This window comes from Scardinius erythrophthalmus (genome assembly GCF_964197995.2).
Source record: "Scardinius erythrophthalmus genome assembly, chromosome: 7".
NCBI classification, from domain to species: domain Eukaryota; kingdom Metazoa; phylum Chordata; class Actinopteri; order Cypriniformes; family Leuciscidae; genus Scardinius; species Scardinius erythrophthalmus.
The window spans coordinates 5,631,836-5,648,419 of NC_138227.1; the positions used below are offsets into that span (position 1 = coordinate 5,631,836).

A 16,584-nucleotide genomic window follows, 5' to 3' on the forward strand; every position below is an offset into this window, starting at 1 on the left:
TACATGATGCGAGTTCTGCCTTAATTCTCTGTCAGTCCAATCTGAAACGTGTCCGAAAATGACCCGTAACGTGTGGTTAAAACGTCTCTGGTTACTCACGAAACCGTAGTTCCCTGAGAGGAGGGAACGAGACATTACGTATGGGGAAATCCATTTTCCTCGAAAGCTGAAGCCTGATTTGAATAACTCTTTTGCTTGCAAATAGCCAATGGCGCCCGCGCCCTCACCTGATTGGCTGACAGCCTCCAATATAGGTGACATCGGGCGCCAAAAAACCTCAGAATCTTTCGACTGAACGAGAGCTGTTGAGGCTGAAGGCTTATTCACACGGCAGTCTACGTAATGTCTCGTTCCCTCCTCTCAGGGAACTACGGTTACATGAGTAACCAGAGACGTTCCCTTATCGAGTCGGTCCCTCGACATTACGTATGGGGAAAAACCCCCGCTGTGTGGAAGTTGGCCCAGCTTGTAGCGCGCGCACAGGGCACAAAGCGCGCTTCTGTGACACTGAATTGTCTAGTTCAGTGGGACAAAATGCTTGAATTGTAATCACCGGTGCTCTGAACAGTGTTGAGAGCACCTTTGGTGGTGTAGCTGCGTCTGGGTATGAGTCTGACCATGCAATCATCCGGTCCGAACTGCATACATTAACTGTCCACTGACAGGGCATGCAAGTCTCCCACTCGTTTCCCACAGGCTAGCGCGAGCTCTTAACCGAGAGCACTTTAAGGTCGCTAGATTCGGCTGGCTCGAAGGGTGGGTCGAAGACTGCACTGAGCACTAACGATAGATCCCGAAGGCGGGGAGGATTTAGTCGCCTCGCTCCCCGGAGAAAGCTCGTTATCAGGGGGTGCTTCCCTACAGAATGGCCATCTAGCGCGTCACGAGAAGCAGCGATAGCGGCTACGTAGGCTTTCGCTGTTCCTGCAGGAAGGTCAGAATAATGGAAATATCACAACCCTTGGGGTCTTCCCGCTTGTCAATACACCAGTTAGCAAACACCTTCCATTTCAGAGCATATAAGCGCCTCGTCGAAGGGGCTCTAGCTTCTGCTATCGTCTGCAGCACTCGCTGTGATACACCGCATTGATCTGCCACACATGTAGGTCCCACAGCTCTGTGCTGGGGTGCCGTGCCCCTCGCCTGGGATAAAAGGTCCCGACTCACCATGGGGGGAGCTGTGACATGTTCACTAATTCTGGGAACCACGGCTGGTTGGGCCACTTGTGAGCTACCAGAATCAACGCACATCTCTCTTCCCTGATCTTTTGCAGCACTAGCGGCATTAATTTGACCGGGACGCCCTTTGGGCCAGCGGTTCAACAGCACGTCCCTGGCCTTAATATGTAGCGGAAAAAACACCCAATCTGGCAACACCAGCAACCAGTGTCTACTGACTCTCTTGTTCGATGTCGTTCATCAAAATGAACAAATCTTTTTTCGAATCATATCGTTCAAGGGGCTTTAAATGTTATACTATTACCTAGCAAATTCCCAGAACACATCCACCTACGCAATCTTGATCATATTCTGAATTAATAAATCGTCAAAAATCGTTTACAGGGAACATAAATAATTACTTTACCTTCCGAGTCTTCCGTTCATTTGTCTCGTGACAGACACAATGACACAATGAATTCGTGAACGACTCATCACTTACGTTACAAATCAAAACAAAAAGCAGCAAGGAGGCGTTGTATGATCATTTAAATGAGTTTTATGGACTCGGTGAGGATGGGAAAAATCTGACGCATAGCTTCAGTGTTAAAGTCCACATGAAATCAAAATTGACCATATTTACTTTGTTTGCCTAAATTGATCGTTTTGTGGTGAACAATTCATCCATGCAAGTCAATCCACACAAAAAAAATGTTTGGCTTCGTAATCTTTAATCAAAATCTGAAAATGCCCCTCCCCTATGCATTGGAGGACCGTCCCTAATGATGTAGGTTTGACGGCTTGGTTTGGGAAACGCGTAACCACTCCCCTCAAACCGTTAGTCTGCTATGAGCAGAGATGGAGAGGAGGAGCGCTAGAGTAAAACCCTGCCCTCTGTTCAATATTCCTTTTCACTGGGAAATACGTCACAACACTGGAGAAAAGTCGTTTGCAACTTCCGGTTCACGCAGACTTTAAAACTGATAAAATAATTGTCAGTGGTTCTATATGGGCTGTGGCAATCATTTTGAAAAACAATATCTCACAGCAACAAGGAAAAAAAGAACTATGAACTAGTTCATCTTTGGAACTGTCAACTTAATTCAAAATTCGGAGTATGAACTATGAACTGAACTAGTTCATTTTAAAATTTGTGAACTGAACTTTGAACTAGTTCATGTAGAAAGTGAACTTTCCCAACACTGCCTGCAGGGACTGTGAGCGCAGCCCTCCCTGGCGATTGATGTACGCCACCACCGCCATGTTGTCCGTTCTGATGAGAACATGACGGTCCCTCAAGAACGGGAGGAAGCTCTGCAGAGCTAAATGAACCTCTTCCATCTCCAAGCAGTTTATATGCCAAACTTTTCTGGTCCCCCACCCAATTACCGAATGCTGGTCTGCCATCACAGAGGGCTCCCCAGCCTGATAATGATGCATCCGTAGTGACCACCACTCGTCTGACCACTCTGCCTATAGCAGCACCCTGTTCGTACATGGTCGTGCCGGACCAAGGTGCCAGAGTCTTGGTGAATGCGTTATGATAAGGCATTCTGGCCCCACTCTCCACGCCTGCGGCTGCACTTGGCTTTGCAACCAGTGCTGCAGCGGTCTCATGTGTAGCAAGCCCAGTCTGCAGACGGAGGCTGCTGCTGCCATCAGACCCAGTAGCCTCTGAAACGTTTTTAAGGGGACAGCTCTGCCTTGAACGAAGAGAGCTAGTGTATTGTGAATGGACTTGATCCTCAGCTCTGATAAGCGTGCGATCATCGTGCGCGAGTCCAGAACCATACCCAGGAATGTGATCGACTGGCTCGGCTGAAGCATGCTCTTCTGTATGTTCACAGACAGTCCCAGGCATGTCAGATGGGCGAGGACTCTGCGTCTGTGTTCCTCGAGAGCGCCTCTTGATTGAGCGATGACTAGCCAGTCGTCGAGATAGTTCAGTATGCGCATCCCACTGAGCTTCAGGGGTGCGAGCGCTGCATTCATGCACATTGTAATTACGTTGGGGGCCAGAGCCAATCCGAACAGCAACACTTTGAATTGGTATGCGACACATTCGAATGCAAACCGCAGAAAGCGCCTGTGATGCGGGGCTATCTGAATGTGAAAGTACGCATCCTTAAGATCTACTGCGATGAAGTAATCCTCGGGCTGAATATGCGCAAGGATTTGCTTCACAGTAATCATCTTGAACGCGCGTTTCGCGAGCGCTTTGTTCAGTAATCTCAGCTCTAAGATGGGGCGCATACCTCCATCCTTTCTCGGGACTAGAAAATAGTGACTGTAAAACCCATGATTTCTCTGTTCCCCGGGCACTATCTCTACTGCTTGTTTGGCCAGGAGAGAGGAGATATCTGCCCGTAGCAGTGGGGCGCTCTGTTTTGATACTTCTGACATAATCACGCTGCCGAAGCGGGGTGGTCTGCGAGTGAACTGAAGCGTATAGCTGCGTTTTACAGTGTTGATTACCCAATCTGACGCCGCTGGGAGCGTCGACCATGCACTCAGGTTGACAGCTATATGAGTGGCCGGTGACTCGTCCGCGGCTCTTTGCACGGGGTCACACAAAATCACATCCTCGGGTTGCCCTGGGCTTCCTCTCTGCGAAGCGTCTCCCGGAGGAGTGGCTTCGCTTATGTTGCGATTAATAGTCAAGGGAGGAAAAGAGCTCTTTTGCTGAGTCATGTAATGTTTTATGTTTATTGAAACAGAACACAGCGGTTTCACAACATTGAAAACAACATTCTCGGGCTTCACTGTAGGTTGCCGAGGGAACTCTGAGCGGGAACACGCCCTTATCACCGCAGGTGTGCACAGCCCGCACTCTCTTCCTCCTGGCACGAACATCAGGAACGCTGCCCCTTCTTGTCTGCCGGCCGCCCTTGGCTGCTTTCGTGCCGAAATGGGGCTTCCTGAATTGCCTCTGGCGAAGCGGCGGTTCAGGCTTGCGTCGCTCTCTCGCGCTCTAGCGTATCCAGCCGGACGCTGAGCAGAGGACGATCTAGACCTCGCTCTAGGAGCGGCTTGAGACCGTTAAGGTAGGTCTAACCTGAACGAAGGATCTCGATGGGGAGTTCCTCACTAGTACCTAAAGAATAAGCACTAGTAGCTAATGAATAAGTACTAGTACTTAATGGAATAGATACTACTATCTTAAAAATAAGTACTGGTAGCATGAAAATAGATACTAGTCGGTTGAAATGATTAAATGTTAAAACGGCTTGCCATAGTAAATGTTACTTTCTAATATCATGAATGTGATTGTTACTAGTAAGAAAGCCATTTTAGATATCTGAAATAATATTGATATCAGAAATACATTTTACTAGTAGGCTAGCAATTCAATTGTTGATATCAAGAATAGACATTTCAACTAGTGACAATTGAATTACTGATATCAGTAATTCGCTTTTTTAGTAGTAACAATGTATTATTGATATAAAAAGTTAGATTTCTACTAGTAAGAAATCAATTCTTGATATCAACAATTGATTTTGAATGGCAGCCTACGGTGACATTTCACTAGTGAAAATTCAATTACATCAACAAGTAAATTGTTGGTATCAAAAATGTAATTCTTGATATCAAAAATTATTATTATTATTGTGCAGAAGGACTGGGATGAGTAGTGTGTGTGTGTGTGTGTGTGATTTAGTCTATTTTCTGGTTCACACCCCGGAGCAGAAGGTGGCGGTAATGATAAGCTGGATGCCAACCGCCGTAAAATAGCAACAAGTCGAAGAAGAAATTCCTCATGACATGAGAGGTTTGGCTGCGTCCAGAGCCATAGAGAGAGAAGAGTTGCGACACTCGTTGAACTCACTAGCGGGGTGGTCACGTGGTTCATGTAAGCCTGTAAAGTTCCACACACAGGTCGCGCTGTCATGTTCTTCTATCGGGACTGACAGCAGCGATTGCGAAATTTAATGGTAAATATAAATAAAACACATACACAAGTCCTTGTTTGACTATTATTGCATATTTTTAAATGTCAGTTTTACATTTGGAGTGATAGGGTGACAACTGAAAGCTATATAGCCTATATACGGTAAGTATTACTTAGATACGTTTTGGAGGGAAAGCTTCACGTTCGTGTTAGCATCGGTAGAACAGAGAGGGATTAAGAAAGCAGGGTAGCTAGGGTGACCACCATCAAACAAACCAAATGTGGGACGATGTGGAACATTTTTCCAACACTAAAACATAAACCACCCCCGTGTTTCTGCACCCTTCAGACTGATTACCTTTATAGTTTTATTATTATTATTATATAATGTCTAACTTAATAAAAACATTTGAATTCTGCCTTTCAGCTGATAAAAATTCTTTGTTCTTCAGTCCTTTCCAGAAAACACCATTAGCCTACATCACAATGTAACATAACGTCTTTATTTGACATGTCATTTGAATTCAGCATCACTGAGCCCAAAGGCAGCGGCATCATGCAGATCACCATTTTATAAACAGATCTGACCAAGTCCAATTAAAATCCAACAAAGTAAACAATGAACAAATAAAATATAAAACAACATGAAATTAGATCATTGACAGTCTTATATATTAAGAATATATTAAACCAAAAACTTTCATATTTTTAGAAAGGATGTGAATTAAAACCACCACAACACGTTGATAAATTCTGTTGAATTAAATAGTTTAATTTAATTAATTATTAATTATTTAACATTATTTTATTTAATGTTTTTCTGACAGGAAACACGTGGAACGAATCACCGCTCCACATTTTGATTGACAGCTGTCACAACCTACTAGTGACGGTGTTTACTCCTTTCCTTTCAACCATTGTATAGGATTTTAAAAAAGGCTGTTGTATTTGTACTTCTGACGAAGCGCTGTTAAATAGCCTATAGGTGAAAAAATACACTGCAAAAAGAAGAAATAAAATGCTTTCTTAAAAAGGCAAAAGAATGCATGCACGTTTTCTTAATATAATAATTAAAAACCAATAGACGGATGAAAATGCGGGACATATTCTCAATATGCGGCGTGTGGGACAAGGGGTGAAAATGCTGTGCGGGACAACGCAAAGCAGGGCGGGTGGTCACCCTAAGAGTAGCTAGCAACAGTCCATTCAGCATTTAGTGTCCAGTCCTTTTCTTCTGATGAGGCATGAGTTGACCACAAACCAAGATAATTTTAAGACTAACCCATGCACAAAGTATCAAATTAATGTAAGAACAACAACTCATTACGCTTGGATGAATGAATGCAATAGTATTTTTTTTATTAAACAATGAGTGAGACAAGAAAAAGACAACAAGAAAAAGTGTGTGTGGTCATCAAGTTTATGAATTTCAGGAGAAGTTGAAGAACATCACAACCACTCTCTGTGATGTTCAATGGTGTCATGTTCATTGGTTACAACTAATATTTTATAGATCAGTGGTCATACCATGGTTTGCTGTGCAGCTTTTGGATGCTCCAATCCTTCTGAGAAGGGTTACCAAATTTATGGCTTCCCCAAAGACCAAGAGCGCAGGAAAAAATGGATGGCAATGGTCAGCCGTCAAAACCTGCAAATGACAGGGTCCAGCTACAGAAAACTATGTCATGTAAGAAATGTTCACACAGGTGACATCACTTACTAGCATTTCAAAGGGCATCATATTTGTAAATGTAGAGAATTATGACTTCTCAATGATATTTGAAGTACAATGGAAACTGACCTTACAAGCCTACCATACCATGCTGTGCCAACCATATTCATTCATCGGCCTAAGCCGAAGAGAAGGAAATCCCCTTCAGTGAGGGTGCCTCCAGCACCAATCAAAACTACAATGGACCACACATATTACAAAAAAATTAAATTCGGTATAGTACATGCAGCGAACAATATTCTCCATTTCATATAATTCAATGATTATTCATATTAGTAAACCCAGCTTCAAAACAACCAGTGGACAGGGATTCTCCGAGGATTTGCATACAAAATGTTAGGGGTGTAACAATATATCATGTCACAATATATTGCAAGACAAAAATGCAACAATATGTATCGTGGCTAGTTCACCCAAAATAAAAATTACCCTGTGAGAAAAAAATTGAACCTTACTGGTTGCCATGGATGTATTTGGCCTCTCCATTCCCGGCACACCGTCCACAGCCTCCAGTCTCCTCTCATTTCAGCAGCCATCGCCAGCACCAGCCGCCACCACATGCAGCAGAGCACAAATCAGTAGACAAGCGCTGTATTGTAGGTCAATGCGTTTCCCTACTCATAGAAGAAATTAGTCACACTGTTTAATAAACATTTTATTCAACCTTAATGATCCTATAGAAGATTTCAGGCAGTTTCTCTTTTTTTTTTAAATAAAATATTTTACAGTCTTTTATTTCACTTTGTGAAAAGTTTCTGGCTTTGTTCAGGCAAAGATGCACCTTACACTTTTCACAGTAGACATGTGAGAAGAGATTGTTGGTGCAGTGCTTGCATATGTCAGGTCTCCCATGTTGGAAAATGATCAATGCCACCCCATCTTACATAAAAAAAAAAAATCACACTGCAGCTTGGCCATGTATGGGATGTTGTTGGATTGATTTATTGAAAGAATACCCAAAATGTATTTTAAGATGGCATTTCAGGCATTAATTAAATCATCAAAATAGTGTGTGGTTGTATTGTGGTGGGAAATATGTAGATTTCATTACAGAAATGTTACATGAAAGTTCAGGGATAAAGCACCCATAAACCTGCAGTATCAAATTTGATACACGCATTTTTTGCTTGATTAAACTGTAATATAGATAATGAATTGTTAGGTAATTATGTATTGTTTCATTACAGAAACTATTCATTTGAAACAATTAGTAACAATAGAAATGTTATTCTTACTGTAACTTCTTGAAAACGAGCAAAGGTTTTCCTGCAAATCGCGTGTGGATGTTTTAATGACGGCGACCATATTAAATATATTAAAGGCCAAAAAAAAGCTTTTTAGGCCATGGGCCAAGTCTGTTATTCTCCTTTAGTTTTCGATTTGATAGATCTCCTCCAGGGAACTGGTTCATTTTTTATAATTAGCTATATAAATTGTTGTTGAGCACATTACTGCTTGTTTCCAACGTCAATTGTTGCACATTAAAAATATAACGTAGATATAATCTCGCTAGCTAACCACAAAATGTTAGCCGATTCAATCAGTCGTCTACCAAGATAAAAAAATATATAGAATTAAGTTTTGCATATACAAATAAGATAAGTATGCATCATAAAGGGCCTCTGATAAAATATAGACAGTGGACCATTCAACATTGTTAGTAATTTAATAAACTTACCTCAGAAGTTAGCCTACTCCACGGCCAGCAATGGAAATCTCCACGCGTTGAATGAATTGTTTCGAACTTCCGGGAACTTTACGAGGCTGCATACCCCGGAAGTAGGCGGCAAAAAGCTTTACAACGGAGTCCTATGGGAGTGTCGCCACTCTGTTTTCTCTACCACTCTGGCTGCGTCCAATACTTCTTTATATAGTATGCGAAAAACAGTACGCGAGCAGAGTAGTATGTCCGATTTATGTAAGTTTGCTGCCTGACCTTATGCCTGTTTTCGCATTACGAGTTGCTTTGTCTCTGTTGTTATGTTTGCTGGAGATTGACCCTGATTGTACGACCAAGATCACAATAAAGCTGCAAATGGATCCTCACTTTGCTGAAGCCTCGTTACAATTAAGTGAAGAAAAAAAACAAAAAACGCGCGTTTAATAAAGAATCTCCACGTATCATTTTGGCGGATTGAGTCTGTGGAAATGTCGTTTAAATAAGTTTAACTTTCATTTTGATGTTAATGTATGTTTATAGCCATATGTGTGACCTGACCTGTGTATTAGATGAATTGCAGTTACTGTTAGGGAGGACGGTAATTAACATGTCTTTTCTCATGCATCCTTCAGCTGAAAGACAGTGAATCTGAAGACACGTGTGTGTGTGTGTGTGTGTTTATGTCTGTCCTCTGTCAATAAACTGCAGATGTGGTTCATTTGTGTTGATGGGTGAAATCTGCTATATATTTACAAGACATTTTTTGACAACATTTACTGGTGTGTAATTTGTATAATGAAAGTTCAAAGACAAACTATTAGCAAATATTCTTAGCAAATAATGTAGGAAAAATGCACTTATATCATAATCTTGTACAGCAGTTGTCGTTCACATTTTGACTATTAACAAGAGGATTACAAAACTTACCTTTCGTACATCAAAAATATAATATTTGATAAGCAGATCTCACTTGTTTTCTGTTATTAAATCAGGGTTGAAAATTCACATTTATCCTCCAGAACTCATTCTAACAACTTAATGTTTTAATACGTTTCAGACCAGATGGAGGTGAAAGAGCAAAGACAAGAACTCCAGGAGTAGCAGCTGAAATCTGTGTGACTGTTAAAGATGGAGTTTATTAAAGAGGAGATTGAAGACATGAGTGATCCAGAACCATCCAGAATAAAACATGAAGATACTGAGGAACAAATAGGTTGGTGTCCATTCTTGATTCTTCATTGTTGACTGCTTTGGTAGATATGAATTAATAAGCAGTATATGGATAATAAATGATGGAGAAATGCATCTGAATGATTATAATCTTGTATATAGCAGTTGTCAAAAATTTTATTATATTAACAAGTGAATGACAGAACAAAAGTGAAAGATCTGATCTCTGTTGCTTTCTGCTATTAAATCAGGGTTCACTTGAACTGATTCTAACTGTATTTCTGTGTATTTTAGACCAGGTGAGAGTGAAAGAGCAAAGACAAGAACTGAATGAAGTGGAGGAGGAACATCGTAACTTTATAATTCAAAGAACAAAAGCCAAAAAGACGCACACCTGCACTCAGTGTGGAAAGAGTTTCACACAGAAAGTAAACCTTAAGACACACATGAGAATTCACTCTGGAGAGAAACCGTATACATGCACTCAGTGTGGAAAGAGTTTTTCTCAAGCATCAAATCTCAGTGTTCATCTGCACGTTCACTCTGGAGAGAAACCATTTAACTGTGATCAGTGTGGTAAAGATTTTATTTCATCATCAAATCTAAAAATACACCTGAAAGTGCATTCAGACGAGAGGCCTTATGTGTGTTCTCTCTGTGGAAAGAGTTATTCAAGGCTGGACAGTTTTAAACGGCACCAGAAAACACACAATGAAGTGAGAGAGTATATGTGTTGTGACTGTGGGAAGAGCTTTACTAGAGCTGAGATTCTGATAGAGCACCAAAGAATTCATACTGGAGAAAAACCTTACAAGTGCTCATATTGTGACAAGAGTTTCACTCGGTCTGGATCTCTGAAATCACACGAGGGAGTTCATACTGGAGAGAAGCCGTACGACTGTACTCAGTGTGGGAAGAGATTCACCCGATCAAATAGTCTGGTGAATCATATTAGAAAGCATTGTTCTGTGTCACAGCGAGCAAATGTTTTGTTAGATTCACATAAAGTAAATGTGTAGTTAACTAATAAACTAGTGTTTCTGTGAAATGCCACAAGATTTGTGTTTTATATGTTAGAAAACAAGAAAGAAAATTATTGAAAATTATTTTGATTGAACGCTTACTCAAAGAAATACCAAAATTAAAAGAGACTGGAAACAAATGTAGAAAAACAACAACAATCTGTTATTATATGAAACAATTCCCTGAATTTGATCAGTGTTTTTTTTTTTTTACTTTTTTTTTAGTTACATAAAGCTTATTACATAAACGGATGTATATAATAACGTATATCTGTACAATAACAACAAATAAAATGACCATTTCACTGACAATGTGTGATTTTGTGAGTAAAAGGTTTCTACAGATCCAATAATTAATATAAACTGTGAGATTCAGATAAAGCAGACGTATAGTGAAATACTTAGTTTACGGTTTCAGTTGCTAACAGGTAAAGTTCGAGATTAGTTTGAGCAAACTGGCTTTTTAGGGCTCAGGAAAGTGGATTGGTTTTTAGTTGTGTTCATCATCATGGTAACTTACGCTACACGGCTAAGCTGCTCCGGAGCAGGTTTTATTCTGGGTTAGAGATCGCAGACCAAAACTGGACCAATCAGTGCAGTGACATGTATCTGATACAATAAAGCCCCTCCCCCTGTATCTCTCACTCCAAATCAAAGCAGTTTATAGTGTGAAACAAACTCTAGAGACAAAATTGTCCATCTTTATGGAAGTAAAATAATGCCACATGTTTTTGAAACAAAAAAGTTTGTTGAATTGCACTACTTGAAAAAAATATGCATTGCATTAACCCTGCTTGCATTTTAATGCATTGTATTTTAAGGTCTTGCATTTTTATGGGCTGAAATTCAACATGGTTGTATCAATAATCCATATTCACCTGTCAGATTTCACTTCCAAAATGTTCATTCTGTTTAAAAATATAGCCTATAATTTTCGACCGGCAATTTTCGGTCCATTTTATTTCGCTTTACAAATTCGCTTCCACAATTCAGTGGTTCAAATTCGACAGAAAATTCAAAATTTGACATCCGGGAACAGCAGGAATATCAGTAGATTGCCGATTGATGATCTCCATAGCTGTTAGTCGGTCTCACCAGCAGGGAGTGCCCGTGGCTGTTGACAAAGAAAACATCTCCGGTTACTTTCGTAACCTCGGTTCCCTGAAAGGCAGGGAACGAGACATTACGTTGTGTGATGTATATGGGAACTCCTTCCCTCCTCCACTTCTGCTGAAATCTTATGTGGCTAACGCCAGCTGAAAGCTGGCCAATAGGCCTATGTCACACTTCCTGCTTCCGGAACGCGGAGTATGGATTCAGAACTTCTGGTCAACAGTATTTCTCGATAAGGATTTAGATTATCAGCCATAATGTCTAAACCATCCGAGGTAGACTGACCACGAGCTATGAGGTTGTGAAACGAAGGTTTTTGCTCCTGTAGAAGCTATAAGTTCGTATGAAATCAACTTTGTTTTAAGAAAAACATGTTTTATCCGCGATCTTATGAAAAAAACTACACTACCCACAATCCTAAGTGTAGCCGCAACGTCTGCTGATTGGTCCAACTTGCTGTTACCATAGAAATGTTTACCTTACTGGCGAACAGCCCGCCGCTGTTGTTGTAGTGTACCGAGTTGCTCTGCGTCAGGACGTAGACAGCCATACCTCAGCTTTCACGCTTTTCCACTTGAGAGTTTTCATTTAACATCCGAACCACATCATCATATGTGACTTCAGGCAGGTTGCCGGAGACGTTCCCTTTCAAGGCGGTCACTTTGACATTACGTCGTGTGACGTATATGGGAACTGTATAAAATCCCGCCGTGTGAGCAGTGAAGCCACTCTGCTCGAGACTGACAGAACCCACAGCCAATAGCCGTGCTGCTAGGAATACAAGCATCTGATAGGCTGAAGCGGGCCAATGGCGTGCTTTTAAAAACCTTGCCAAATTTGCATATCCCAAGTAAATGAAATAGGGGAAAGCTGCACTGAATGCTCAGGGCAGACACAACGCAATAGAAAAGGTTTAATACAGTGTCAACAGCATAGCGGTGACAGTTGCATAAGCACAACACATTCTGTCCAATAGAGACAACCCGTGAACAAGCACAGAGTTAGCTTAACGGTAACTACTGGGCTACACTTGAGAAAGATCTGAACTCACCGAAAGCACTTGCTACGCCACATAGGGTACATCCAACTTATAAAATCTGGCAAACGTATTCTGAGAAGACCAGCCAGCAGCAAAACATAAGTCCTGTATAGACATACCTCTAGCCCAGGCCCACAAAGAGGCGACTGCCCTCGTCGAATGAGCCATGATGCTAAGGGGACATTCTTCTCCCTGCCAATTATAAGCCAGAACAATAGCGTCCACAATCCAGTGAGCAAGCCTCTGCTTCGAAACCCCACATCCCCTATTACATCCACCAAAGCACACGAACAGCTGGTCAGACTGGCGAAAGGCAGCAGAGGGATTAATATAAATCCGCAAAGCTCTGACTGGGCAAACAGCGCTCTGAGCATCAGCATCATGAGAGGCTGACTGTTCAGCATACAAGGTAGGCAGGGAAACAACCTGTGCTTTGAACAGAGTATTAAGGGACTTCGGAACATATCCCGGTCTCGGTCTGAGAGTGACATTACAGTCTCCTGGTCCAAAACGAATATCATCGCTTATCGAAAACGCCTGTAGGTCACCAACACGCTTCGCCGAAGTGAGAGCGAGAAGCAAAGCAGTCTTCAGGAAAAGCTCCTTGATCGCAATCGAGGCAAGTGGCTTGAATGGCGGTAGAGACAGAGCCCTCAAAACCAGGGCTAAATCCCACGGCGGTACAGAAGGCGGCCGCGAAGTGCATAAATTCCTAGCTCCCTTGAGAAAACTGATCACCAAAGCGTGTTTACCGATTGACTGTCCGTCGACCGTGGAATGAAACGCAGCAATAGTGGCCACATACACCTTCAGTGTGGATGGCAAACTCCCGTTATCCATCCTGTGCTGAAGGAAGCGCAGAATATCCGACATGGAACAGCTCCTCGGGTCAATACTGACATCCTGGCACCATTTAGAGAAAACTCCCCACTTCAAAGCGTATAAACGCCTAGTGGACGGGGCACGCACCTCAGAGATAGTACTCAGTACTCGCTGATGCAGAGTGTCCCGCCCGTTCAGAGTCCCCGCAGCGGCCACACATGAAGGTTCCACAGCCCGGGGGTGGGGTGCCATATCGTGCTATTTGCCTGAGACAATAAGTCCATCCTGAGAGGAATTTCCCACAGGGGGTCCACCAATAATTCTCTCATGTCTGTGAACCAGGGCTGGTTCGGCCAGTTCGGGGCTACGAGGATCACAGACGCTTTCTCCTCCCTGATTTTGCATAACACCGTAGGCAGAATCTTCACCGGAGGGAAGGCGTAAAGCCTGGTTTTCGGCCAGCGCGAAGTCAGGGCGTCCCCCGCCAGAGGGGAGCGAGACAGCGAGAAGAACGCCTCACAGTGCGTGTTCTCGCTCGTGGCGAACAGATCGACTTCTGCCCTCCCGAATCAATCCCAAATCATTTGTACCGAGCCAGGATGAAGCCTCCACTCTCCTTGAGGAATCCCGTTCCTCGATAGCATATCCGCCCCATGGTTCAAGACACCGGGAATGTGCATAGCTCTTACGGAGAGAAAGTGCCGGTCTGCCCACAGCAGGAGATTTGCCGCCTGCTCGAATAGGGCTCTGGAGTGCACGCCGCCTTGGCGATTTATGTACGAGACTACAGACGCGTTGTCGGTCCGAATCAGTACATGCTGCTGTTCCAACTGCGGCTGAAAGGTTTCGAGGGCTAGGGACACCGCCTTCAATTCCAGGCGGTTTATATGCCACTTCCTCTGTGGCTCTGACCACAGACCTGAGACAGGCATGCCCATGCATACTGCTCCCCAACCTGAGGTTGACGTATCCGTCAAGACCGTGATATGTTGCGTCACGATACCTATAGGGACTCCTGAGCTGAATAACTCCGGGTTTTTCCACGGTACCAGAGTGCGGATGCAACTGTGGGTAACCGTGATGCGCTTGTGGCCAGAAGACCACGCCCTCGGAGGGACTCGAGTTTTCAGCCAGAACTGCAGCGGTCGCATATGTAGCAGACCCAGATGGCACACTGATGAGGCTGCTGCCATCAGTCCCAGAAGCCTCTGAAACTCCCTCAGTGACACTGACCTGCCTGGTCTGAAACGGCGTAGAGACGAAGATATTGTCTCTATGCGCTCTCGGGAGAGATGGGCTCTTATTGCTGTTGTCATTATTAGAATTATTGTTGTTATTATTGTGCAGAAGGACTGGGATGAGTAGTGTGTGTGTGTGTGTGTGTGCACTGCGCACGCGTGTGTGATGGTGGCGGTAGGTTCCCAATTTAATGTTTAAATTGTAATTTTTTGGCGCTCAGAAAAACATGCTGTTTTAGTGTGTATCCCTTTAAATGCAAATTAACTGCTGCTTCCGGCCCAAAGGGCGGAGCCTCATGAGCTCGCGCTCAGAGCCAGGACAATCTCATCTGATAATATCAAAACAGAAACTCTCAGTAGCGGTGTTCATTTCGACCCGGAGTCGGACAGTAATGCCCACAGAGCCAGAGACTATATGCTGTATGGAGATAGAACAGGTATAGTTTAGTTTAATTATGGTTATAGCTTATTTGTCATCTGCTTTTATCCACTAATACAAGCCTGCTGTAGCAAAACCCGTCCGAATGATGACCAAAATATACTGACGAGTTCAGTGAAGTTTATTGTACATCACACAAAAGATGAAGCATTAGTTTTACTCCAGAAAATCACTGTAAGACCTTAATAAACACAGTAAAAGAAGTGCGCATTAAAGTCTTATCCATAAACTCACTCTCTCTCTCTCTCCATTTCATTAGCATGGAACATACACAGCGAAGTACACAAAAAACTCGTTACAACAACTAACAGTAAACAAATATATACACACCTTTTCAGTGGGTGCTAAATAAACTGGTAAACCTTATATCCGTAAAATGACTCGATGAGCTGTGATAAAGAGCGCGCTCTCACTTTCATTTCTTCCGTGATCAGTAACGTAATGCCTGTCGCTCCGGAGACTGTAAGCTTGATCACAAACAGCACAGATCCATCCTTGAGTAACAACGAGATTAAATGAAGACTGCTATGTTCATTCTGACATCCAACAACAAAACACCTCAGTCGCTTAGGAGACATTCTTGTCTACAGCTGCTCCAGTGTCGAACAATGGCAGACTCTGTGTCCAGCTCACTCAGGGCGGGTCTATGCTCAAACTGCAGTGTCAATCACCATCGCGGGAAGGGCCTGTGCAAAGTGACGTCTCATTGCACCGAATCTGAGAACACCTCGTTCTGAGACAGTGCTTATGATTTATGGGGATTTTTTAAAAAGCACTGGGTGGATTTTTATCATTATAGGGTGGTTGTGTACACACACTGCCAACACACATTTATGTTCAAACACCATGTAAAAGTAAAACTATGTTGGGTGGACCTCAGTCCCTCTAGGGGCCGCAAGAAAATTTTGTACATTTTAAGGTTAAATGCATCAATCTGGTGCACTTTGAGAGCTCAAAATTAAGAGCTTCAACCCATGAACTGAGCACAAAGAAAAAGCATTGACTTGTATCTGGACATCACAGAGGGCTCAAACATATTTTTTAGTTATGATATATAGTCTCAGTCTACATTACATTATCACTGGTGTTTTAGGATGCCAAACAATTAGTATAATAATATAATAATGATTTATATAATTATTCCTATGACAAAAAATCCATATAGCCTATAAATGTACTGTATAAATGAAAATGAATATTTCAAAAGTATATTTTACATTACACTATAGGAAAAGTACAATACTTTTGTCCTAATGTCTTCACTTGCAAGAAATAAACCCTTTGATCACGTGAGCAAAG

The 16,584-nt window shown here is 42.5% G+C and overlaps 2 long non-coding RNA genes across 2 annotated transcripts; one reads left to right on the forward strand and one right to left on the reverse strand.

Moving 5' to 3' along the window:
- Positions 1-6,385: 6,385 nt before the first annotated feature.
- LOC308694208 lies at positions 6,386-8,513 on the reverse strand. The gene is made up of 3 exons (XR_014030568.1): positions 7,238-8,513; positions 6,852-6,957; positions 6,386-6,698 (listed from the first exon to the last, which is right to left on the reverse strand). It is a non-coding gene; the product is annotated as an uncharacterized lncRNA (long non-coding RNA).
- Positions 8,514-8,567: 54 nt separating this feature from the next.
- Positions 8,568-10,944, forward strand: LOC308694207. The gene is made up of 3 exons (XR_014030567.1): positions 8,568-8,700; positions 9,500-9,655; positions 9,907-10,944. It is a non-coding gene; the product is annotated as an uncharacterized lncRNA (long non-coding RNA).
- The last annotated feature ends 5,640 nt before the right edge of the window (positions 10,945-16,584 follow it).